General features: G+C 47.5%; 1 protein-coding gene across 5 annotated transcripts in view; it reads left to right on the top strand.

Moving 5' to 3' along the window:
* The window catches only part of PPCDC (phosphopantothenoylcysteine decarboxylase), a 108,214-nt gene extending 94,539 nt beyond the window's left edge, over positions 1-13,675 (top strand). For 2 of the 5 annotated variants that reach the window (XR_009531789.1, XR_009531781.1), the window contains one exon: positions 2,130-2,600. The gene's annotated coding sequence lies outside the window, so the exon portion shown is untranslated. Of the gene's footprint in view, positions 1-2,129; positions 2,601-13,565 lie in introns of those variants that run through there. The other 3 variants (XR_009531784.1, XR_009531788.1, XR_009531783.1) reach the window with 3 other exon arrangements.
* The last annotated feature ends 12,544 nt before the right edge of the window (positions 13,676-26,219 follow it).

Raw genomic sequence — 26,219 nt, 5'->3', positions numbered from 1 at the left:
TGCATATGTACGTTGAAAACCATAGAACCTGATTGTCAGCATGAGCAAGGACCTCGGGGACAGGGACATTAAGGCCAACATCTTGTTTTAGAGATCAGTAATCTGAGGTCCACACACCAGGGGCCTAGTGAAGGAGCCAGATTCAAACACAGTCTTTTCACCCTCTGAACAGGGCCAGCTCTCCTCTTCTGCACTTCCTCTGTATGTGTATGTGGCAGTGGGTGGCTGTGCGTGACTGTACATGAGGCAAGTTTATTAATTTGAACGCATGTGCTTTGTGTTCCACAAGTGAATGCACAAGTGTGTGTATATGTCAGCGGCTGGGAGGGTTATATAACCAAGCTGAGCACACCGCAACAACAAGACACATCCCTCTTTGGAGCCCAAGCCATGTTTGGAGAAGAGCAGTGCTTTCTCATGCCCAGACACCAGGGGAAGAAAGTGACCCCTCGTGGCTGCCCTGCATGGCTGTGCTGACTTGTGCCCTGGGCCATGTGGAAGATTGCAGCTGGCTGGGGCCTTGGAGTACCACTGTCTTCAGCCACCCCATGGCCGTCTGCAGTGATGGCCATTGCCCTTCCTGTGTGCTAGGGCTGTACTGCTCAAGTCCCCAAGGCCCTGAGGGATGGCCGGAGATGTCTGTCCTCCCCACAGTGCCCTCTAAGTCTTCTCTGACCACTCTGGTCTCCCGCCCCCAGCCCTTGTTATTTCAGGAGAAAGAAGCTTGTCTCTGCATCTGGACCTAGAGCTCTCAGGGGCAAGAATCACTTCTCTCATGACCCCCACAGACCTGGCATTTTATCAAGGATGGGTTGATAAATGTGTGACTAAAACAGGATGGGATGGAAGGGTAGCAAGCAGAGCTGCAGAGCCACAGAGCATGCCTCTGCCCCAGGTGTCTCCGCCTCAACCTTGACCCCAAACCTGCTCCTTCTTCTCAAGCAGCGAGGGACACCACTGTCCACATAGCTTTGCAAGTCATAAAACTGGGAGTGAGGGAATTCCCTGGCGGTCCAGTGGTTAGGACTCTGTGCTTTCACTGCCATGGGCCTGGGTTCAATCCCTGGTCAGGGAACTAAGATCCCGCAGACTGTGTGGTGCAGCCAACACAAGCAAACAAACAAAACTAGGAGTGAGTCTCCCTCCCACTGCCACTGACATGCAATCAGTCATCAAGCACTGCCGCTGCAAAAGTGCTTCTGAAAAGTAGATAACTCACATCTTGTCATGTCATAAGGATCTGTGAAACACTACCAGGATTATGTCAAAAGAACATAGGAGCTGGGATTTCCTTGGCGGGCCAGTGGTTAGGGCTCCGAACTCCCAATGCAGGGGAAACAGGTTCGACCCCTGGTTCGGGAACTATGATCCCGCATGCCACACGGCACGGCCTAAAACAAAACAAATCAAAACACAGGAACCAACCTGAATACACTTCCACTAGCCAAAGGAAGGATTACTTGAGCATCAGTAAGAATAATAACTGTAATAGACTGATTGACACCCATGAAACATGTTTAAATCCACTGATTCATATGCATTTTTAAAAGTAACTCATTTGTCCCTTTAGGAGGCTGCTAGGCAACTGGTAAATAAAAGGAAAGCATGAAATATTTAGCCTGTCTTTTATATATGATCTCTCCCTCAGGGTAAGTAAATAATCAATGAGGGGAAGTGTCACTTTGTAGAAGTATGCCTGCTAATAAAAGAAGAATAAGTGATGTGGTTAAAATATCACAGCCCGGGCTTCCCTGGTGGCGCAGTGGTTGAGAGTCCGCCTGCCGATGCAGGGAATACGGGTTCGTGCCCTGGTCTGGGAAGATCCCACATGCCGCGGAGCGGCTGGGCCCGTGAGCCATGGCCGCTGAGCCTGCGCACACGGAGCCTGTGCTCTGCAACGGGAGTGGCCACAACAGTGAGAGGCCCGCATACCGCAAAAAAAAAAAAAAAAAAAAAAAAAAAATATCACAGCCCCTCATGAATCCAGGCAATGAACATCAGTGGCTGAAAATGTCACAAAAAGAGAGCCAACCAGAGATTAGGTGCTCCTGATGGAAGCACACATCACCGCCTAAGAAGCAGTCTTTAAAAAAAAAAAAAAGTTGAATCTGAATTTGCTCAATTTACAGAAAATACAGAAGACAAAAGAACATACTAAATGGTACCACAGGGATGAAATCAGCCAAGTCCAGACTGTGGCAAACTACAATGATGAATGATCCAATTTCTTTCACAAAACAGTGTTACAAGGGACTTCCCTGGTGGCACAGTGGTTAGGAGTCTGCCTTCCAATGCAGGAGACACGGGTTCGAGCCCTGGTCCAGGAAGATCCCACATGCCGCAGAGCAACTAAGCCCGCAAGCCGCAACTACTAAGCCGGCATGCCACAACTATTGAAGCCTATGCACCTAGAGCCCATGCTCCACAGCAAGAGAAGCCACCGCAATGAGAGGCCCGCGCACCAAAACAAAGAGTAACCCTGCTCGCCGCAGCTAGAGAAAGCCCGCGCACAGCAACGAAGACCCAACACAGCCATAAATAACTAAGTTAATTAATTAATTTTAAAAATAAAATAAAAATAAAAAAGAAAATGAAAGAGAAGAAAATTATAAGATAATCAAAGAAATATAAATGCTGACTGGATTGCTGTTTCTGTTAATGAATTATTAATGATTTTTTGTATAATGTATTGTCTTATTTTAATTCCTTATCTTTTGGAGCTACATACTGAAATATTTACAGATGAAATAATATGATCTCTTGAGCTTGCTTCAAGATAATCCAGGAGTTGAGGGAGGAGTGGGCAAGGGTATAGGTGAAACGAGATTGGCCATATGACACACACATACCCAGAGGTTCATCATACTATTTCCCCTACTTTTGTATATGTCGGAAATTTTCCATAATAAATTTTTAATGCCTCTCTATTAGTCTGTTAAGAGCTAAAATGTGGCTGTGTAATAAATGACCTCCCAAAACTCAGAAACTTATTCACCATGGAAAAGGCACTAGATACCAAGATGACTTGGCCATCTGACATCAGCCAACTTCAGTCATTGGTCACTCTGGTGCTGTCACAATGGACACATGAAGGAAGTAGCTACAGTCAGAGGGATGGAGACCATGCATGAACCCAACAAACAGTGTAGGTTCCCACTAACCAAGGCTGACTTAACTACTGTTGCTAACGAATGTCCAAACTGCCAGCAACAGAGATGAACACCAAGTCCCCCATTTAATACCATTTCTCCAGAAGACCAATTACCTCCTTGGTGGCAAGTTAACCTGAGGGCAAGTTAACTATTCTGGGCCTCTTCCATCCTGCAAGGACCAGTGATTCATTATCACAGGATAATGTTTATTCCAAATAGCATCTTAACCAAATAATCCCAACCAGTAAGAATAATTCATTTCAATTCCTAGACTCAAGTCACTCCAGAAAGATTATGCTAAGAGGTATTGATTGTATTTTCCTACAGCAGTTATACCAACACCCTGGTATGGACTATAGCTAAGGTCTTAGTCTTCTATACTCCCATCTGTGAAATGGTCTCCTGGGATTCTTTACTCTGTGCTTTCACTAGCAGTCTGTACGTGAACTTGAACCATCTCAGCACTCTCCTGACTGCCTTTGGAATGTCTTCTGTGTTTGGGGGTTAAATGTTGCTTGATGGTAAGCTCTGCTGTCAGCAAAATGATGGTTGAGTTTATAAAAGCCTGCTAAATGCCATTATTTTTTTTCTAGCTTTATTGAGATATAATTGACATACAACACTGTATAAAGTTCAAGGTGTACCTAAAGTGCCATTATAAAATGATTACTTGTGCTATACCAAAAACAAAACAAAACAAAAACCACTCAGAAGCTTAAAACAATAACCATACATTGTCATGCTCATGGGTCTGTGAGTCAGCTATACCTTGAATCATCTAACTTCAGGCTCCAAACCAGGTTGAGTTCAGGTGTGCTCTACATGTCTCTCATTCTCCTTGGACCAGTGGCTACCCAGGGCATATGGTCTGTTCCTGGACACTCATTCCAGGACCCAGACTGATGGAGCAGCGGCTGTCCAGGGAATGTTTTTATCATGATAGGTTACTGCAGCACAAGAGGGCATGTCCTGTGAGCAAGCATATTTCAAAGCTTCTCTTGTCAGATTCACAAACTTCCTAATGGCCAAAGCAAGTCACATAGCCAAACACAAAGTCAAAAGGTGGGAAAGTATTCTCTGTCCACTATGACAAGGGTATGGATGGAGAATTCTTTTACAGGGAGCAAAGATTTGGACCAATAATTCAATTATCACAGCTGCTTCAGCTCCATGCCACTTGCTTGGTTCAAGCCCTAGCATTAGACAATAGGAACATTCTGCTAGGAGCCCTGCCTGCCTCTTGTCTGGTCGTTCCAAACCTTGCTGCAGCCAGAGTGATGTTTTTTCAGTAGTCCTCCTCCAGTTTTTTTTTCCTAATTGTGGTAAAAAACACATAACATAAAACTGACCAACTTAACCATTTCCAAGTATACAGCTCAGTAGTGTTAAGTATATTTACATTCTTGTGCTACCAGTCTCCAAAATTTTTTCAACTTGCAAAACCAAAACTCTATACCCATTAAACAACAACTCCCCATTTCCTACCCCCCACCCAGTCTCTGGCAACCACAATTTTTTGTTTCTATTAATTTGACTACTCTAGAAACCTCATATAAGTGGAATCACAGAGTATTTGTCTTTTTGTGACTGGCCTATTTCACTTAGCATAGTTCATCCAAGTTGTAGGATATGTCAGAATTTCCTTCTTTTTTAAGGCTGAGTAACATTCCTTTGGATATATATACCACATTTTGCTTATCCATTCACCTGTTGATGGACACTTGAATTGCTTCCATGTTTTAGCTATTTTAAATAATGCTGCTATGAACATGGATATACAAATATCTCTTTGAGACCCTGCTTTAAATTCTTTTTGGTACATACCCAGAAGGAGAATATGGTAATTCTATTTTTAATTTTTTGAGTAACTTCTATACTGTTTCCCACCATGGCTGTACCATTTTACATTCCTACAAGCAGTACACAAAAGTTCCAATTTCTTTGCATCCTCACCAACACTAGTTATTTTCTGTTTTGTTTTGTTGTTTGTTTGTTTTTGATAGCATCCATCCTAATGGGTGTCAGGGTTCTTTTTTAATTAAACTTTTTATTTTGTAATAATTGTAGTCACGTGCAGTTATAAGAAATAATAGAGAGATTCCCTTCATTTGGTTCCCATCCCCCAGCTTTCACCAATGATGACCTCTTGTAATAGTAATAATAGCTACACCCTGGAAATTGACATGGATACAATCCACCAGTCTACTTCAGATTTCAGCAGTTTGCATGATTTTTTAAACAGGTGAATCTGATTGTATCACTTCCCTGTTTAAAACTTTTCTAAGGATGTTCATTGCATCATTGTTTTAATTATTTAAAAAATAAAATAAAATAAAAATTAGAAACAATCCCAAATGTTCAGCAACAGAGGAACGGTTTAATTGATTACATTACATTCTTATAATAGGCATATAATGCAGCCATTAAAAAGAACATAGCAAATATATATATACTGATATAGACTAGTTCCTGTGGTCCATTATTTTGCTACTGAGAAAATCCAGGTGCAGAATAGTGAGTACCTTTTGGGTATAAAGACAGAGAATGTAGGGAAGGATAGGCAAGACATTGTCCACAGCAGTGGTCTTTGGAGAGAAGCAAACAGTAGGCTGAGATTCAGGAGTGAGATGAAGACATTCACTCTGTTTTGCAGCGGTTCTCAGACTTTTTAATTTTGGACCCTTTTATACTCAAAATTATTGAGGACCCAAAAGCACTTTTATTAATGAGGGCTATTAGAAATTAAGACTAAGAAAAATTTTAAATATTCATATATTAATTCATTTAAAAATAACTATAATAAACCAATTATATATTAATGTAAAGAACATATTTTTATGAAAATAAACTATTTTTTCCAAAACAAAAAAATTTAATGAGAAGAATGGCTTTGTTTTGCATTTTTTGAGAGCCTCTTTAATCCCTGGCTTAATAGAAAACAGCTTGGTTCTCATATCTGCTTCTGCATTCACTCTATTGCAATGCATTTTTTTGGTCGAAGTAAGTGAGAAAACTCTGTCACAAAGATATATAGCTAGAAAAAGGAGGAACCTTCTAATAGCCTTTTGTGGATGTTCTTTTCTGATAGCACATCAAAATTCGACAAGTGGCATTTTCTTTTTTTTTTTTTTTTTTTGCGGTATGCGGGCCTCTCACTGTTGTGGCCTCCCCCGTTGCGGAGCACAGGCTCCGGATGCGCAGGCTCCGGACGCACAGGCTCAGCGGCCATGGCTCACGGGCCCAGCCGCTCCGCGGCATATGGGATCCTCCCAGACCGGGGCACGAACCCGTATCCCCTGCATCGGCAGGCGGACTCTCAACCACTTGCGCCACCAGGGAGGCCCAAGTGGCATTTTCTTAAAGGTTAGTTGCAATGTAAATCTGAAACCACGGCAAGAACATTTTTCATACTCTGTTACCTTAAAATCTATTGTCCTGTCTTGCACTTTGAATGAATCTTTTATATGTGCATGACTTTGTAACATCATACATTTGTCATTTGGAAAATACTGATTGAGTTATACAGATCTTCCAAATCTTAACACGTTTAATTATACAATATTGAAAAATCACATTTGTTACTATCACTACTAATCTCATCAGGAAAGTCTTTAAGTACCAGTAAAAGAAAAAACTGCTGTTTTTCACAACACTTATGATACACAATGTATGGATTTTTTTTTTCTACATCAACCAGTTTTCTAGACACCAACTGACACTAACTACTTGGAGTTACAGCAGACCCCCAGGTTAAGGGCTCAGTCCCACAGACCGCCACCACTTCAGATGCCAGCCACAAGTCCCAAGTTGTCACTTGTACTGACAACTAATCAGTTATTAAGTCTGGGGTTCCCACAACCCCCTTTTAGATAATTTGCTATAATGGCTCACAGAACTCAAGGAAACACTTAAATTTACCAGTTTGTTATAAAGGATAAAATAAAGGATAGAGATGAAAAACCAGATAAAGAGGTACATAAGGCAAGATCTGGAAGGGTCCTGAGTGCAGGAGTTCCATCCACATGGAGTTGGGGTGCACCAACTCCCAGCACATGGATATTTTTACCAACCCAGAAGCTCTCCAAATCCCTTTGGTTAAGGATATTTATGAAGGCTTCATTACAGAGGCAAGATTGATTAAATCACTGACCATTGATGATTAAGTCAGCCTCAAGTCCTGCTCTCCTCCCCAGAGGTAAGGGATGGACCAAAAGATCCAACTGAAACAGGAGGGAAGGGGACAGGGCACAACCTTTAAAAGAATGACATAGCCACAGGACATGACAAAAACTGGTTAGAACTAACTAGATCCAAGATGGTGGAAGATTTGACTTCCAGTGGAACTTGAGCCTCGTTATGTGCTCATTGTAATACAATAGCATAAGCTAAGTGACACACCCACCAGCACTGTGACAGTTCTGAGGCCAGCCAAGAGTTGATACTACCCTCCCTATTATACAGCTGGAAAAACTGAGGCCCAGGGAGGTAGAGTAACTTGCTCAAGGTGAGAGCCAGGACTCACATATGGTTCTTAAGTCATTGTAGCAGCCAAGGCATTCTAGGTCAGGACATTCAATTCAGAGCGGCAGCCTCAGGGGCCACCAGGGATCAGGGCAAAACAGCCTGAGGAAGGGAAGCAAACACAGGTGAGGTCTCTGTTTCTTGGAGCCAAGAGCTTCCTTGGAGAGAGTGGGGTGAGCTCTACTTAGTAGAGTCATCTTGGCCCTAGAGGCTAACGGTAACTTGGGGCAGCAAGTCTCTGGTCACCCCAATCCCTGAGAGGAGTGCCCTGGGAGGGGGAAGGGACCACAGGCTGATCAAAGGCAGTGGGCACCAAGTGGCCTCAGCCCTCCCATCTTCCCCCTCGTCCTCCAGGCTCCTGGTGGGAAGGAGCAGAAGTGCCCAGCCCTGCAGATTCAATCAGAGCAAGGAGTGGGGCCAGGCCAGCCTCAGGAGTATTGCTAGGAGCCCCACTCCTCTCTAGCCTCCCTGACCACGAAAGATCAAAAAGTGGGTGGTGGCCCAATTTCTGGAAATCCCCATCCTTTCCCCAAAATAACTGGAATACTCCTCCCACTCATTAGCCTATGAAATTACCCACCCTATAAAAACTGACAACCCCATACCCCAGCGCTGCTCTCACCTTCTGAGATGGCCCACACTCTGTCTGTGAAGTGTGTTTCTCTCTAAATCCACTTCTTACCTATCACTTTGCCTCTCACTGAATTCTTTCTGTGGTGTGACATCAAGAACCTGAGCTTCATTAAGTCCTGAGACTAGGTGTGTGATCTCAGTTAAAAGAACGTGGGTTTGAGACTTCCCTGGTGGTCCAGTGGTTGAGAATCCATGCTTCCAATGCAGGAGGTGCAGGTTCAATCCATGGTCGGGGAGCTAAGATCCCACATCCTGTGTGGTGCAGCCAAAAAAAAAGAAAAAGAACATGAGTTCAAGTCCCAGTCTGGGTTTTGGCTTGCTTCAAGTCCAAGCGCATGGGTTCAAGTCCCAATCTGAGTTGCATGGTTTCACAATCCCCTCAATCTTACGATTAGTTCCTCTGGCAACCAGCCCAACATCCTTCAGAAATCATCTTATTAGCATAAACTCAGGTGTGGTTGAAAGGGGTTTATGATGAATAACAAAAGACCTTCTCTCACCCCTATGACTCTGGAACTTCCAAGGATTATTGGAGCTCTGTGCAAATAAATGGAGGAAAACCAAATACATATTTCTTATTATATCCCAGTTTTGATGCCAAAAACTCGGCCTCCGTGCTGAATCGAATCTTGGAGACAGAGTTTTGGGTGATGTAGAAAAGGATAACTTCATTGCTTTGCCAGGCAAAGGGGAACACAGCAGGCTTGTGTCCCTCAAAACTGTGTCCCAGCCTAGGAGGATTTGGTGAGGAGTTTTATAGCAATTGTTCAAGGGCAGGTTGCTGATAAGGATTAGAGTGTGTGCAGGGTCTGCACTCATTTAATCTGGCCTCAGTTGGTCTCCTAATGAGCTTCTCTGGTTCCTTTAATCTGACCTCAAGTGGTCTCTTGATGAAGTTCTCAAGGTTATTAAACTATGATCTTCTCCAGAATGAAAAATGCTAACATCTTCCATTTGTTCGGGGTTTTAGTTCTGTAAAGAGTTCAAAGAGGTGGGGTGGTGGTGTGATGAATTGGGAGATTGGGATTGACATATATACACTAATATATATAAAATGGATAACTAATAAGAACCTGCTGTATAAAAAAAATAAATAAAATTCAAAAAAAAAATTGAAAGAAAATAATCCAAAAATACAAAGTTGGTTGTACAAGAATTAAATTTAGCTTTAAATAATAATAATAAAAAAAGCACTCAAAGACGTTGTTATGTATAACCCTTGAAGCAGAAACAGGACCCTGCCCCAAGGCTGCACTATTGTTTCTTGGCTGCTCCTCCCTTGTCTCTTCATACCCTCTCTTCCCTGATTAGCAACTGTTTGAAAGGCTTCCATGCCCAGGAGCCCCACAGGGTCCTGCTTGGTTTCAGTATCGCAGTAGGAAGCTGTGAAGCTCACAGTGAATACAAGTTTTCCAAAATTCTAACTTTTGCTTGAAAGTTCAAATTTTACTGTAAGCAACAAATAGTGTCCATCATTTTCCATGAAGTGACAGGTTCACTACATTCGTTTTCAAGAAAATGTCTGTCAAATTATCAGAGTCTGAATCATCAGTGTTTGTCACTCTTTTTTTCAAATAAAAATGGTACTCCACGAAAACAGCTAGTTTGGCTGGCAACTCAAAGAATCACACAAGTGCGTTTCCTTGAGACAACCAACATACTTTGGATGTTGAAGTGCTTCATGCATACTTTCCCCTTTCTCACACAGAATATTAAAAAGACAGACATGCACTACTCACAGATTGAGATTTAATAAAATTAATATTTTTTACTGCTCCATCAAGGGCATTCATATTGCAAATACACAGCAATGAAGCCTACAATGACTACCAGTATAGTTTGGTGTGGTGGGGAGGAAAAACTTTTCCTCTACCCTCTTAGGTTCAGAATATGGGGGCCAGAATATATAAACAAACAAAAGACAGATTTACAGGAGAAAAGCATACAATTTTTATTAATATTTACATGTATGGGAGTTTACAGAAAAGAACTGAACCTCAAAGAAGTTATTAGGGTTGGGGTCTTATATATCATTCTAACAAAGGAAAGGGGGTTTGGGCTTTGAGGAATAGTAAACCATGGGAAAGTGGCTAGGAAATATATGAAGGAACTGATGGAAGATAAGGGCTATTCTAGTAAGGTCTGTCTACATAGACTCATCTTTGTGTTCACTCTTCATCTCCAGTGATGAGTCTCTCCTCCCTTCCTGGTACTGAGGGAAACACCTCCGCAAAGGGAAATCGATGCCCTACTTTTAGGTAGATGAAGCGAGGATAAAGAACTCTTCCTGCATCTGTTGATTCTCAATTGCCTTCAGGTCACAATAATCCTTATGCCAAAATGGTATACTTTGGGGTGGCATATCCTGATCCCTTCATGTGCCACTGCCTTAATTTGTGCTAAGGTATTAACAGATTTACCCACCATTCTTTTGAGTGATCAGTCAAATGATAACATAATGAAAAGGGTAAATAATGTCTTAGTATTATTGCAGCCAAGCAGGACCCAGTGGGGCCCTCCTGGGCACAAAAGCCTTTCTGCGATCTGCCCCCCACCCTCACTCCTTGTTCCTTATTTGCAGGATAAAGGCTTCAGCCTCCTAGATTTCCCTTAGTTCCAGGGAACAGATTTAAACAGTTGCTAATCAGGGAAGTAAGGGAATGCAGAAACAAAGGAGGAACAATCAAGAAACTATAGTGCAGCTATTAAAGCAGGATCCTGGTTCCTCCTCAAGGAATATACATAACAAAATCTTTGAGTTCTTCTACAGGGACTAAGGCCCCCACCCAGGTGGACGATGGTAACTTCAGGCTGAGCACAAGATTCCTGGAAAACCACCCTGTTACCTCACCAGCAACCAATCGGAAGAACGCCACACCCTGCAGTCCCACCCCCCAATTTTGCCTATAAATACTTCTCCCTGAAAACCATCAGGGACTTCGTGGGGTTCTGAGCACAAGCCACCTGTCCCCCTTGCTTGGACCTGCAACAAACCTTTCTTGGCTCTTCCAACTTTTTGGTTTGTTTGGCCTCATTGTGTGTCAAGCACACCAACTTGCCTTTGGTAACAGGAGCCCTGTATTTTTATTTGCTTGATCTGGCAACCTTAAGCAAGCCATTACTCTTCAGCACCCCATGCAAGGTAAACCCCTTTTTATACACAATGTCACCTCTGTCTTTGTTAGTCCTTGTCGCCTCCATGGGAAGCTTAAACAGCTTACTGAAATGAATACTTTCAGTCCCGAAACTGCCCAGACCCAGGGGACAGAGGCAAACCGTGGGCTGGGATAGATACTAGGGGTAAGGGCAGGTCTCTTCCTGTAAAGGGGTGGGGGGCTCTCCATTTCAGCTTGGTCACAACCTCCTTTTTTCCCTTTTATTTATTTATTTATTTTTGGCTGTGTTGGGTCTTCATTGCTATGCGCAGGCTTTCTCTAGTTGTGGCGAGCGGGGGCCACTCTTCATTGCGGTGCGCGGGCTTATTGCGGTGAGCTTCTCTTGTTGTGGAGCACAGGCTCTAGGCGTGCGGGCTTCAGTAGTTGTGGCACACAGGCTCAGTAGTTGTGGCTCGTGGGCTCTAGAGCGCAGGCTCAGTAGTTGTGGCACACAGGCTTAGTTACTCCGTGGCATGTGGGATCTTCCCGGACCAGGGATCGAACCTGCATCCCCTGCATTGGCAGGCAGATTCTTATCCACTGCACCACCAGGGAAGCCCACAACCTCCTTTCTTAAGCCACCTCTTCTCCCCACAGTCCCCTCAGTCCTCTCTCTAACCTTCCAGGACTGGTGTCTCTGCAAACTCTCCCCCCATAAGACTGACCACCGCTCCCCACAGAGCACTGAAACCCAGCGCTACCTCCCAGATGGCCCCCTGGGTGTGTATGATTTCCCTGGCAGGCGGGCTCCGCTCTGAGGTTGGGGGTGGTGATGGGTCCTCCCTCCCAGCCCATTGCTCTCCACCAACCCCAGCTGCTTGCATTTTCTCCCTTTAAGGACCTGAGAGCAAACTCTCCTCCCTGCTGGACTTCTTCCTCCCGAAGATCACAGAGTGGAGGATGCACCCTCTAGCTTGCATGAGGCCCTGATTTTCCTCATTAACCTGACCTTGACCCTTTTCCCTGCTGAGAGTACAGCTCCCACCATATTAAACTGAAGATGCCTTTCCCTCCTGCTGGGCTGCCATTCCCATGTCCTAGAAACTGAAAATGCTTGCTGCTGAACCACCCGATTGAATGGTGCAAATCTGCACCTCCAGGCCAGGGTTCCTCTCTGAGAAGAAGACCACAGAGGGAGAGATTTGGATGAGGCAGCCCCAGCCATGGGCCAGTCCCTAGGAGAGGCTGTGTGAAGTCAGATGTAGCAAACATCTCCTGTTGTTGGGCACTGATCTGGAAAATAGCTGTGATCAAAATCAGAACAGGTTTGCCCCCATAGAGCCAGGGATGGGTATATTCTGGAAGGGGTGATGTGTTCTCCTAAGGAGGTAACGGGAGAGCTGGGACTTGTGTGAGCAGGTAGTCACTGTTGCTGGGTGTGGAGGAGTGGGCAGAGGCTTTAGGGCCAGCCCAGCCCGCCATCCCGATTCACAGGGGAGGAGAGAGTGAGGCTGGAAGACAAGTCAGTTGTCCAAGATCACACAGTGACTGAGGCCTAGAACTTAGGGCTTTGGGCTCTCCATCGGGATAGGAGACCTCATGGCCAGGTGGCAGATTCTCCCTCCCTCTGCTCCTGGAGGGGAAAGGGTGGGGTTTCCTGGTGAGTCTTGTGCCAGAAAGAACTCTTGGGACTAATTCAATCATTCCTCCCCTCTGAGGCCTGTACCCTAGCTGCTGCTGTTGGACTCACAAGGTCAGGGAGACTGGCTATGGAGTCCTGGCTGGACACCTTCTGGTTTAAACAGAATGGCTTCCCACAGGTGTGGACACCTAGATCAGAGGAACCTGAGTGACAAAAGACTGCCACCGCCTGTATCATTTGCAGGCCTGCGGCAAGAGAACATACAGAGGCTCCTACCCGTGGCTGGCTTCCCTTCTCTTTGGTGGCATGTTGCATATTTCAGAGGTGGCCACCACAATATATCCAAGTACCTTCTTACAATGTACTTTGACACAAGTCCCATTAAGACGTGGAGCCTGTGTGCCCTGCCCTCTCATTTGGGCAGCCTTATGACTGCAGCAGAAACGATGCTATATGATTTCTATAACTGAAAGTTATAGCTTCTGAGATATAAAGTTTCAGCTTCTGCCTGATCGTTTTCAGGACTCTTGCTCTTAGACCCCAGCTGCTATGCCGCAAGGAAGTCCCGGCGCACACCAGCATAGGTGGAGGCGCAGTGCCCACAGCCAGCATCTGACTGCCACCACATAAGAGACCCGAAAACAGAACAGTCCATCTGAGTCCGGTCAAACTCCAGAACCGTAAGAGATAACAATAAAATGATTGTTCCTGTTTCACACCACTAAGTGTTGGGGTGGTTGGAAATACAGGAGTGACTGGAACATATTCTATCACAGGCTCCATCCTGCACCATGAGTAGCCTAGGACTCATGTGTGTTGGCACCCCAGAACGTCTGTTCAAACTCTCCCTATGTCCTCTTGCACAACAGCACCATTGGCCAGCCCTTGGGAACATAAGGTGGGCAGAAACCAGCTCAGGTCTGGAAAGTGGGCTGGGGGCCTTGTAGGCAGGGGACCCAGAGTGTAGTCTAGAATGGAGTGTGGGTTCTACTCTTGGTCCCAGTGGAGCAGGGAGGGCAGGACCAGAGTGAGGCCTTCTAAAGCCCAGAGCCCAGGCAGGGGCAGTACTGGCTGAGTACTTTATATCTACTGTCTCTTGTTCCTCCCCAAGCCCTGCCCCACTGGGCTCATCGTCTTCGTTGCCCACAAGAACACAGAGGCTCACAGAAAGTCAGTCACAGGGCACAGGCACACCAGCAGCAGCCAAGGTCGCATGGTGGCCTTTGTCATACCACATGGCCCCCAAGGCCCTCCTTGGCTCAAAGACACTTGATTGAGCATTTCTTAGACATACAGTCTACCTACCTTTGTTTAAAAACCAAACAAATCTGTACCCACTTTAGACTAAAATGGGAGGCCCGAGGAGCCTGAAATAGGAGAACCCAGCCTTGACCATGGGAGATGAGGCCGGAACTCAGAGCACTGGAGGCATCCAGCTGCCGTCCATCCAGGAGCCCAGTCCTGTTGGAGGTCACCAAACCAGCTGGTGGAGACTCATTTATCTCTTTAGCTCCCCACCAAAGGATCTCTTTATCAGCCCAGTCTTTAAACCCAATGTCCACCCCAAGGAGTGTCTTTTAAAACTGTTTGGCCTTGAGAAAGGCAGTCTGCCCCTTATCTCTCTGTTTTGTTCTGTGTTGGCTTCCTGGTGGGTTATCAGGGGAGGCTTTGGTTTCTCCGTCTTCTGTTATCTCCCTGCTGGCTTTCAAGGCTGCCCTCTCAGCAGCTCCTGGCCTGAGCTGGTGCCTTACCCTGCAGAGAGTAGAGAACTGGCGGGGCAGGAGCCTTCCAGCCGGTCCTTCCTGAATCCCAACTCCTGGAACTTGTCTGCCCCTCGTCCAGCTGGGCGCTCAGCAAGGCTGGCTGTGTGTCACTTATGGCTTCTCCAGGGACATATGACATCAAGAGGGCAAGCCCCATGGAGCCTAGATTTGGGGAGTTCACAGAGCAGCCACTTTTAGTTTTTTTAGGGAAACCAATGTAGGCTTCTCACTTCACTTTTGTATGTTTATTTATTTGCCAAATACATTACAAAAAGTAACTTCTATTTCTTAAGAAAGGATGAGGAGGATTCCCTGGTGGTCCAGTGGTTAGGACTCTGCACTCTCACTGCCAAGAGGGCCCGGGTTCAATCCCTGGTCGGGGAACTAGGATCCTGCAAGCCATACAGCATAGCCAAAAAACAAACAAAAAAACATCTCCCAATAATGTCAGATTAAAATGATGGTGTGCCCCCACTCCCAGCCCTATCCTCTGACAAGAAAGGATGCTGGCAGCCTCATATAATCCCTGAGGCCTGGGAAAACCTTGTCTGGGTTGCATCAGCTCCTGGATAGGTATTAAGACCCAGATCTGAGGAAACAAGGCTCTGGGAATTCCACAGAGCTGCCAGGTCCTCGTACACACAGGGCTGTTTCATGGCCTGCATAGCACCCTTGCCTGCGATGCACCCCCTTCCCCTCCCCCACACTCACACTCATGCTTCAGACACAGCCCAGGTGTCTCCTCCTCTAAGCAAGGCCTGCACTGTCGGTGTAGGATGTGTGCGGTCACACAGGCCCTGTGCTGAGAAGGGCCCAGTGCTTGGTTTAATGCTCTGCCATCGCCATCTCAAAATCTGAGCAAGGGGCCTTGCATTTTCATTTTGCATGGGGCCATACAGGTTATGTAGCTGGTCCTGCTTCCATAACATTTTTCTGATGTCACCTCTCACCCTAAGCTGAATCTGGGGCCTCCACTGCACTCAGACAGCCCCTCTGCTCACTCCCCGATCACTCTACGCTGAAAGCCCTACTCACTTATCTGTCTCCCCACTAGACTCTGAACCCCCTGAGGGCTGGGGCAGAGTCTATGTGAGTCCCACACCATACTTAGTACATGGCAGGTGCTCAGTAAATGTGTGTTAACATAAATAGTCGAGGGGAAGGCCTGGCCCAGTTCCTTATGTGATTCTGGCTAGAGCTGGGCTTTGACCCACTTCTCCTGCTTTGGGGCCAAGACAATCTTCCCTGCCCTCTCGCTCTCCTGACCAGTGGCCAAAGGCCAAAACCAACCCAGACCAAAGCCAAACATAAATTTGTTTTTCTGACCTAGGACCCAAATTACTGTATTTTGTTTTTTCCCAAAGGTACTCAACATTTTCTAGAAGAGTTAAAGCCAACTAATGCAGACCATCAGAACACCCTCAACTCTCCAGTGCTGGGTGGAATAGAGTCAGAGTAAGGACCACAATACTTCCCAGAGAGGACCAGGACCCCTGCTGGGTCATAAGGGACTCAGACTAGGTCCCAGATATGAGAAACCAGTAAGCTGTGCACGGGGGGAGTGGCAAGTGCTGAGGCTAGATTTTATAGGAGCAAAAAAACTGAAGGGTATGGCTTCTACCAGTTCTGCCAAATCCACCATGCAATCCCCTTACAGCCTTTCATTCATTCATTCATTCAACCACTCATGCAGGGGATGTCTAGTGAGGAAGACTGACAGATTCCAATCTTTTTAATGCTTAGGTTCCAATCTTCTTTGGAACAAAGCAGAGTCTATAAATAATATGGGGGAAACAAGCCATTGGTCCCCACCTAGCTCTCTGCACTGGACAGAGGTTCCACAGACGCACCTCCTGGGCTTTTGCTGTCTTTAAAGGCAGCCCTCTCCTTGCTCTGGGACCCAGGCCCAAGCCAGTGGTTATCTGAGCATGCAACAGGCAGCACTGTGCTGTGCTCTGAACTTCCCCAACTTCCCCAGGGCCCCTCTCTCCTCCCTTAGCTGAGTTCTCTCACCCAGCTGCTCTAGGACCCTAGTGCAAGCCAGACCCGGAGCCACAAGGTCTCCTCTGCCTGCCCTGGAGGCCTGAGAGGTAGAACTGACCATGCCTCCCCTCAACAAATATTTAAACACCTCTGGGTGCCCAGCTCTGGGCTCAGGAGGGTGTATCCAGCCCCAGGAGGGAAGGGATCTGGTCTGCTTTCTGGAATTCTGGTCCCCATTGTGGGCACCCGAGAAAGAAGTGTTGAAGGAATGAATGACCCGGTCTGGGCAGACTAACTTCTGGACAAAGTTGGGGCACACATGATCAGTGCTTGGCTGGTCAGAGAGGGAAGAAGTCAGGAGTGTGGGGGAGGTGAAAATAAAACGTTTCTATTTTCTAAATTCAAGAAAAGAAAAGACATCTGGGGCCAAGCCCTAAGCCACGAACAGATCCATTTTAAACCTGGCAGAAGTAACCATCGACAGCCTTACGGCAGTACCCTGAGAGCCAGCCAATCAGTGGCGGTCTCATTCCAGTGAGCACGCTTCTGAGAGCCAGCCAATCAGCAACAGCCTTATTCCCCAGCGCTACCGCTTCTGAAAGGCAACCAATTCCTAAACTTTAAGGTTGAAAGTCAGCCAGTCTGCAAACAGTCTGGCTTCTGAAAGTCAGCCAATTGCTGAACAGAATGCTTTCCATACCCTGTGTAAGATCAGCTTTTGCGTTGCACAGATTTTGTGCTTTCATAGCAAGTACAGTTTTGTTTTTTTCTTTTTGCAAGTAATAAATACAGCTTCATTGTTTCAGATACATATGGGGTGGCCGGGGGAGACTTGCACTCAGAACACGTGTCGCAGTGTGACCAGCAGTTTCTGGGCCTCTGGGCCAGTTCTCCATAATCCTGTCCTCTTCCTTCCCCAGTGATGTCTTGAGAACTGGGGAGAGAGAGTGTGTGTATGGGGTATCTTCACAAGATCCTCTATGGGACCCCACAGGTGGGGGAGGAGGGCTCAGCCTAAGGGAGATCCACGGGCAGACACAGCCCAGCTGTCCCAGGGCTGCTCTGAAAGGGACACTGATGGATGGGGAGATGACATCACATCTGATTGGAATGACATGGTCTGATGGAGAAGGCAGGACACCTAAGAGCAATCAGCAAAACAACTCTGGATCTCCCAATCCTCACTCAGCCAGGCCCCTCTTCCTGGCCCAGGAGGTACTGAGGAGGGTGGGGAGGGTAAGTCAAGGAGGGCTTCGCAATGGAAGTGACGTTCAGGGGACTAGAATGCCTTCCCCAGTCATGCTCACATTACTCGCCAGCACTTCGTGTCAGGGAGACGAAAAGGACAGCACAGCTTCTCCTTTCCATCTTCTCCCAGTCCTGTCCCCCAGTATCCCTCAGGCTAAACCGCTGATGGGGTTGTTACCAAATGCAAGTTCGTGTGCCCGACACACAGAGACCAAAGAAACCAAATCAAAATGTCAGAGTTTGAAGCAGAGAAAGATTTATTGCAGAGCCTTGCAAGGAGAATGGGTGGCTTGTGCTCAAAAAACCCCTGAACTCCCGAAGGGTTTCAGCAAAGCACTTTTAAAGACCAGGAGAGGGAAGGGCATGCCGGGGTATGTGATCAGCTCATGAACAATTCTCTGGTTGATGTTGAGGTAACAGAGTGGTTAACATTATCAGTCCTTAGGCACCAGTAGGTCTGGGGGTGCCATGCTCAGGATCATCAAGTAGTTAATTTCTTCCTTTTGGCAGTGGTTTTTAGCATCTGAAAGACTCAGGAAATATGCATGAGATACTATTATCTGGGTACTTCAGAGAGAAGCTACAGCAGAGGATATGGGGGAGGGGGTCTATCCTGGGAAGGCCGCAGAGGGTCCTGCTTGGTTACAGGGTGAGCCCAAGGCAGGACCCCAAGGAGGAGAGCTTCTTTGAGCTTCTTGGAAGAGGCGCCTGGGATGGCCTGAAGGAGGTCTGGCTGAGGCACTCTGAGTGGCTGGTACGATAAGCAGAATCAGCCTCTGAGAAGATTCTGTGTCCCCTGTCTGCTTTGCCCCACTCTTCTCCTCCCCACAAACACCTGTCTCTGCACCTCCCCATCACTGAGTAAATGAAATACTTTAAGGTGTCTTTTTCATTCACCGGAATAGACCTAAAGTGGCAATCGACTATCTCAATAAGTTGTGCTTTACTAAGTTCTGGTCTGGTTGGGAGTTTGAAGTGATTTTGGACCTCCCCTTGCGCAATGGGTGCAGCATCCACCCAGGTGCCCTCCCTTCAGACTGCCTACTGGTGCTCCTTCCTTCAGCCTCCCACCCTCACCCCCATGCAAACCTCCAAAAGGCTGATTTGCATAACATTTTGCCTGTGTTTGCATGGTGGCTCCTCTCCTTTTGGAGCCAGCCTGGAACTCCTGGGTTCTGGCTGCAAGGAGCTCTGTTCCTTCATGTCTGCCTGCCTGCAGAAAGACCCGGTTCCTCAATTCTTCTCCCCTGATGTTAACCTGGGGCTAAAGTAAGGCCAGCAAAGTGCCTACACCAAAAAAAATAATAATAATAAAAAAATAAAGAGATACTCTTTTGTGGGGGGGAGGTGGGCACCACACCACATGCCTTGCCAGGTCTTAGTTCCCCGACCAGGAATAGAAACCGGCCCCCGGCAGTGGAAACACCTAGCCCTAACCACTGGACCGCCAGGGAATTCCCCCCCCCTTTTTTTTTTTTTTTTTTTTTTTTGTGGTATGCGGGCCTCTCACTGTTGTGGCCTCTCCCGTTGCGGAGCACAGGGAGCTCCGGACGCGCAGGCCCAGCGGCCACGGCTCACGGGCCCAGCCGCTCCGCGGCATATGGGATCCTCCCAGACCGGGGCACGAACCCGTATCCCCTGCATCGGCAGGCGGACTCTCAACCACTGCGCCACCAGGGAGGCCCCCCCCCCTTTTTTTTTAAATTGAGGTGTAGCTGATTTACAATGTTGTGCTAGTTTCTGCTGTACAGCAAAGTGACTCAGTTATACACACATAGACATACTTTTTTTTAATATTCTTTTCCATTATGGTTTATCCCAGGAGATTGTCTATAGTTCCCTATGCTATACAGTAGGACCTTGCTGTTTATCCATTCTAAATGTAATAGTTTGTATCTAGTAACCCCAAACTCCCAGTCCATCCCTCCCCCTCCCCTCCCCTCCCCCTTGGCAACCACAAGTCTGTTCTCTATGTCTGTGAGTCTGCTTCTGTTTTGTAGATAGGTTCATTTGTGCCATATTTTAGATCTGAGATTCCACATATAAGTAATAACATATGGTATTCGTTTTTCTCTTTCTGACTTACTTCACTTAGTATGATAATCTCTAGTTGCATCCATGTTGCTGCAAATGGCATTATTTCATTCTTTTTTATGGCTGAGTAGTATTTCATTGTACATATGTACCACATCTTCTTTATCCATTCATCTGTAGATGGACCCTTAGGTTATTTCCATGTCCTGGCTATTGTAAATAGTGCTGCTATGCACATAAGGATGCATGTATCTTTTTGAATTATAGTTTCGTCCAGGTATATGCCCAGGAGTGGGATTGCTGGATAACATGGTAGTTGTATTTTTAGTTTTCTGAGGGACCTCCATACTGTTTTCTATAGTGGCTGTACCAACTTACATCCCCACCAACAGTGTAGGAGGGTTCCCTTTTCTCCACACCCTCTCCAGCAGCTGTTATTTGTAGATGTTTTAATGATGGCCATTCTGACTGGTGTGAGGTGGTACCTCATTGTAGTTTTGATTTGCATTTCTCTAATAATTAGTGATGTTGTGCATCTTTTCATGTGCCTACTGGCCATCTGTATGTCTTCTTTGGAGAAATGTCTATTAAGGTCTTCTGCCCATTTTTCAATTGGGTTGTTTGTTTTTGTTGTTGTTGAGTTGTATGATCTGTTTGTATATTTTGGAGATTAAGCCCTTGTCGGTTGCATCATTTGCAAATATTTTCTCCTGTTCCGTAGGTTGTCTTTTCACTTTTTTAATGGTTTCCTTCTCTGTGCAAAAGCTTGTAAGCTTGATTAGGTCCCATTTGTTTATTTTTGTTTTTATTTCTATTGCCTGGGAGACTGACCTAAGAAAACATTGGTACAATTTATGTCAGAGACTGTTTTGAAGAGACACTCACTCTTACGTGCTGACCCTGCACTTTCAGGACGCTGAGGGTGAGAGCCTCCTAAACTTTTGCCCCCTAGATGCCTCACTTGACTTACTGGAGCCTCTGCTGGGAGTGTTCAGGCCCCTGGGGTCTGAAATCAAATCTTATCAAATATGCCCTAAAAGCTGTTAATCCTGAGTCTGTCATTGAGCTGACCTAGGCACCCCCTTCCCTGGCCCCTGACCCCTCTTGGAGGGGAAGCTAGAAGAGGTAAGAAGGGGTCTGAGGTAGGTGGGATTGTGAGATCAATGTCAGGATCAAGAATCAGAGGGGAACGCCCCCCCCCGCCCCCCACCCCAGGAACTGAAACCACATTGAAGGAATCTTGGAGTGACATGCCCTCAGAGGCAACCAAGCAGGCCAGACAGTGATTGGGACTAAATGCTGATGTGAAAACCAGAACCCTGAGCTGAACTTGACCCCTGCACAGCCTATCCTGGGGATTACCTGGCCCTTCCCAGAGAGGTCTGAAAGGCTCTGGGGAAGGCCCGGCTGAAGCATGAGGTTTAAACTCCGGGTCTCCAGGTCTCTGATAGGAATTAGCTGTGAAAGAGGACTGTTGTGAGACCAGGAGAGACAAGGCAGTAAAAGATCCACCTGTGGGCTTCCCTGGTGGCTCAGTGGTTGAGAGTCCGCCTGCCGATGCAGGGGACACGGGTTCGTGCCCCGATCCCGGAAGATCCCACATGCCGCGGAGCGGCTGGGCCCGCGAGCCATGGCCGCGGAGCCTGTGTGTCCGGAGCCTGTGCTCCGCAACGGGAGAGGCCACAGCAGTGAGAGGCCCGCGTACAGCAAAAAAAAAAAAAAAAAAGATCCACCTGTGTTGTAGAGGACCTAGGGAGGGGGTGCATTATCAGTGGGTGTGGGCGTGTGCCCCCATCTCCATGCTTAGGCCTCAGTACCTGCTCAGGCACTGGGCGACCTTCCCCCTCTCTCGGGCCCTGCCTGTTCCTTACTCTGCAGAGAGCTTTATCCTGCCTGACCCCTTGGGCATCCCTCCTGCTTTCAAAGCTCATCCAGAGCCTGGAACCCCATAGTGCCTGGGTCACTGTTTGTGGCCTCAGGAAGTGTTTTCTTGGGAATTCCCTGGTGGTCCAGTGGTTAGGACTTGGTGCTTTCACTGCTGTGGCCCAGGTTCAATCCCTCGTCGGGGAACTAAAATCCTGCAAGCCGTGTGGCATGGCCAAAAAAAAGAGAAGTGTTTCCTTAAGTCTAGCTGGAGGAGAGCGTGCCCCAGCTCACTGGCCTCTTCTAGCAGTTGGGTGGCAGTGGTCCACAAGCCCACGTGGGCAGGAATGGGGGGTAAATCAAGTGCAGGGTGAGCGCCCTCCTGTGTCTGGGGAGGTGCCGAGCCAGGGCTGGGTGTGTGTGTGTGTGTGTGTGTGTGTGTGTGCACGTGGAGGTGCTCCTGCATTATTCCAGGCTGGGTCTTCTGCATTCCCTGCGTGTCTGAGAGGCCTGAGCTCACTGGACAAACACAACCCTGGCAGGTGGCACATAGGCCATTGTTTTCAGGAGGTATTTCCTCACTTCCTTTCGGGAAAGGTGAAAGCAAAGACGAGAAAGAGTTGACTAATGGTTCTGAGCCTCACCTCCCCAAGTGTGAAGTGATCCCAAACTCCCCGCCTCCCATATTTCTCCTCCCACCTCCCCCAGGGCTGGGGAACCCAGGAGGCTCCTGGCACTTATGAGACCTCTGATAGGCAGGCCTCTAGCCTTGGCTTGCAACCCTCTAGTGTCTTATGCCGCCCCAGAGAGTATGAGGTGATAAAAAACAGAGCAGACTTTGAGACTGGCCGAGAAGTGGTGGCGTGGGGAGGCTGGAGGGAACTGATCATAAATCAGAACTTGTGGGGCACACCCCACACCACTGGCAGGTTTGACAGTGAGGGGAAGCAGAATATGCCATCCCAGAAGGTGTCAATTTCGCATGTGGATTATTTTGAACTGAAGACAGTGGGGTCCCGGAGGGCTCAGGAAGAGCTTTTTACTTCCTCCCTAACTGCCTAAAAGAATTTAGAGGGGCCTGTACCAGGAAGGATAACTTTTCACATCAGGAAGACTTATCTGCAGGGCATGACGAACATTTGTTTATCAAACATCTGCTCTTTTCATTGTCTTGTGAATTGTCTTCCTCCCCTTCGAAGCCCGAACCCTACACCCTTCTCCTTAGCTCAGGATGGTGTATAAGCCTCAATTACTCCTGACTGCCCTTGGGAGTCTCATATTTTTATGGGGCTCCCACATGTATGAAATTTGTTTTTCTCCTATTAATCTGTCCTCTGTCAATTTAATTATTAATCCAGCCGAAGAACCTAGAAGGGAAAAAGGGAAAAGTTTTCCACCCCTACAGCAGTGTCTGGGGCCAGGCCAGCTAATGGGGTGAGTTCCAGAGAGAGAAGTTCCAGCTCAAAAAGAAGAAACTTTTCCCAGCAGAGCTAGTGAGGCTGAAAACTTGACCTCTGTGCACCAGTGCTGAATCAAATCTCGGAGATAGAGTTTTGGGTGACGTAGAAAAGAATAGCCTTATTGCTTTGCCAGGCAGAGGGGGACACAGTGGGCTCTGTGCCCTCAAAAACCGTGTGTCCCGGGCTTCCCTGGTGGCGCAGTGGTTGAGAGTCCACCTGCTGATGCTGGGGACACGGGTTCGTGCCCCAGTCTGGGAAGATCCCACATGCCGCGGAGCGGCTGGGCCCATGAGCCATGGCCGCTGAGCCTGCGCTCCACAACGGGAGAGGCCACAGCAGTGAGAGACCCTCGTACCGCAAAAAAAAAAAAAAAAAAAAAAAGTGTGTCCCAATCTGGGAGGATTTGGTGAGGAGTTTTATAGCAATGGTTCAAGGGCGGGATTGCTAATAAGGATTAGGGTGTGTGTAGGGTCTGTACTCCTTTAATCTGGCCTCAGGTAGTCCCTTGATGAGCTCTTCTGGAATGAAGAATGCTAACATCTTCCATTTGTTGGGGGTTTTAGCTCTGTAAAGAGTTCAAAGATGTTGTTATGTGTATCCCTTGAGGCAGAACCAGGACCCTTCCCCAAGGCTGCACTATTGTTTCTTGGCTCCTCCTCCCTTGTCACTGCATCCCCTTCCTTCCCTGATTAGCAACTGTCTGAAAGGCTTCCGTGCCCTGGAGCCCCACAGGGACCTGCACAGTTTCACTAGGGGCTGTGATCACGATTTCGGGGAACTAATGAGCTTTCTGTCACTGGAGGAGTACAAGTAGACAGTGGGCGTTAGCAGGGCTGTGATGGCTTCCAGAAGGGCCCCCAGAGGGGCCCCAGGTGATGGGATGAGACTCTTCTCTGGGAGCATGGCCAAGAAGGGTATCTCTTCCCCAAATCCAGCCGGGCTGTCTGAGCAAAGGCTGGGGGCTGGAGGGTTGGTCATTGCCTGAATATCCCACTCTCAGGATGGGCCTCTCCTGTGGGCATCAGTAGCTGGCCCTTAGCTTCCTCACCCAGCTCTGTTTCTGTCCCAGCTCCTGTCACCTGGCTCAACTCATTCTCACAGCCAGGTGAAAGCAGGACTGGCGTCCAAAGGTCATCTCTGCCCAGCATCAGACCAAAGCACCACAGTCCCCTCAGGCTCTTCAGGGCTGGGCCTTACCTCCCTCTAGTGCCTCTGGGACCCAGGTGAGTGATGGGTTTCCCTTCTCAAGGCCCAGACCTGCTTGCTGCTCAGGTGAAGACCTGCTTGCTGCTCTGGGGTGGAACCAATAGACCTTGCCCCTCCCATGCTGCTCACCTCTCCCAGGGAGAACTGCTTCACAACCAGGCACAGGAAGGGTGAGGCTGTGTCATGGATGGGCACCGATAGGGAATAGAGTTCAGTGACACTGCACAGGGGAGGTGGTGGGGGCCAGAAGGGATCTTCCTGAGCCCTGGGATTCTATAAGTGGGGCTGCTCTGGGTGTGAGAGGCAGGGGCCTATTCAGATGAGATGCAAATCAACGCTGCGGTGCCCCAGCCCATCCCAGGGCCTTTCTTCACCTTCCTCCTGCCTGACTGTTGCAGGGAAGCTGAGCTGGGACTGAGCAGTCACCAAGGGGGCTGGCAGCTGGGTCAGGCTCCTGCCCTCAGCTTCACGCCGGGAGAGGTTCTTTCCCTCTTGCAGCCTCAGTTTGCCCACTTGAATTATGTCTAAGAGCTTGTTTCAAGTGAACTGAGGTCTAGGAGGCTGTTCAGCCAGGACTGGGTTGGGGTGGAGTAGGGGATGGGGAGGTCTTAGGGGCCAGAGAAAGTAGGAAGTCATCTTGGCCTTGGGGCCTAACATCCCAGCAATGTGGCCAGCCAACTTCTGGCTCAAGGGTGAGAGGCGACGAGCCTGAGGGTGGTCATGAGGGTGGGGACAGCTTGTGCTATTGATATGCAAAGGTCAGGATGGTGGAAGCTGAATCCTCCAAGTGTAGGCAATAAGGGGGGGAGGGGGATGTATGCAGAGAACTTTAAAACAGTAACAGAATAAAGTCTATCTGCCTTTTATTCTCCCATGTGCTGGCAGTTCTAAACCCTGTCAGTGGCAAAATACTCCCCTCTGAAAGTCTTTTATTGGTTGATGTTCTAAACAATTATTCCAATTACTGTAATTTTTGTAATAAATAAAATAAGCTTCAAATTACCACTTTTACTGCATATTCATTAATAAACGTTGTGTTCTACAGGAAAGCTCACTCAGAATTCCCTGTTACACACAGGCCAGCCAAGCTCCAAGCACAGTTTCATCTGTCATTCCTAACCAGGCCGCCCCGTCTCCAGTCCCTGCAGCACAAATTCCCGCATTTAAACAGTGGATTCTAAATAAGCAAGGACAGCACAGTGATTGTAAAGACAAAGAAACAGAACTTGAGGGTTCTGTTTCAATTCTGCCACTCTGTGTGACAGCTTGGAGGTTTTATTTGTGAAATTAGAGCCAAGTAGGAGGTGTAATATTTTTGTTTGATAAATGCAAACTTTACTTCATTATGGAATGTATTCATTTCATTTCACAATCTTTACAGTGTAATCACTTAGAGGAGGGAAGTGTTAAAGAATGGTCCACCATGAGTCACATGTGCTCAGTACGCTGCTGGCTTGTGCAGCTCTGCAGAGGAGGACCAGGCAAGTTCCCTACCCTGGGGGACCTTGACGTCATGGGACGGGCAGGGAAAAGGGTCAGTCTCCCTCATAGAGGAATGGCCTGGGGACTTTTGCAGCCCAGCAGTAGTGCCCCCCCCCATCCCAGCTTTATGCACCTGT

Source organism: Mesoplodon densirostris, chromosome 4, assembly GCF_025265405.1.
Source record: "Mesoplodon densirostris isolate mMesDen1 chromosome 4, mMesDen1 primary haplotype, whole genome shotgun sequence".
Taxonomy (NCBI): domain Eukaryota; kingdom Metazoa; phylum Chordata; class Mammalia; order Artiodactyla; family Ziphiidae; genus Mesoplodon; species Mesoplodon densirostris.
Note: the sequence above shows the minus strand (reverse complement) of the source record. Positions and strands in the feature narration are given on the sequence as shown.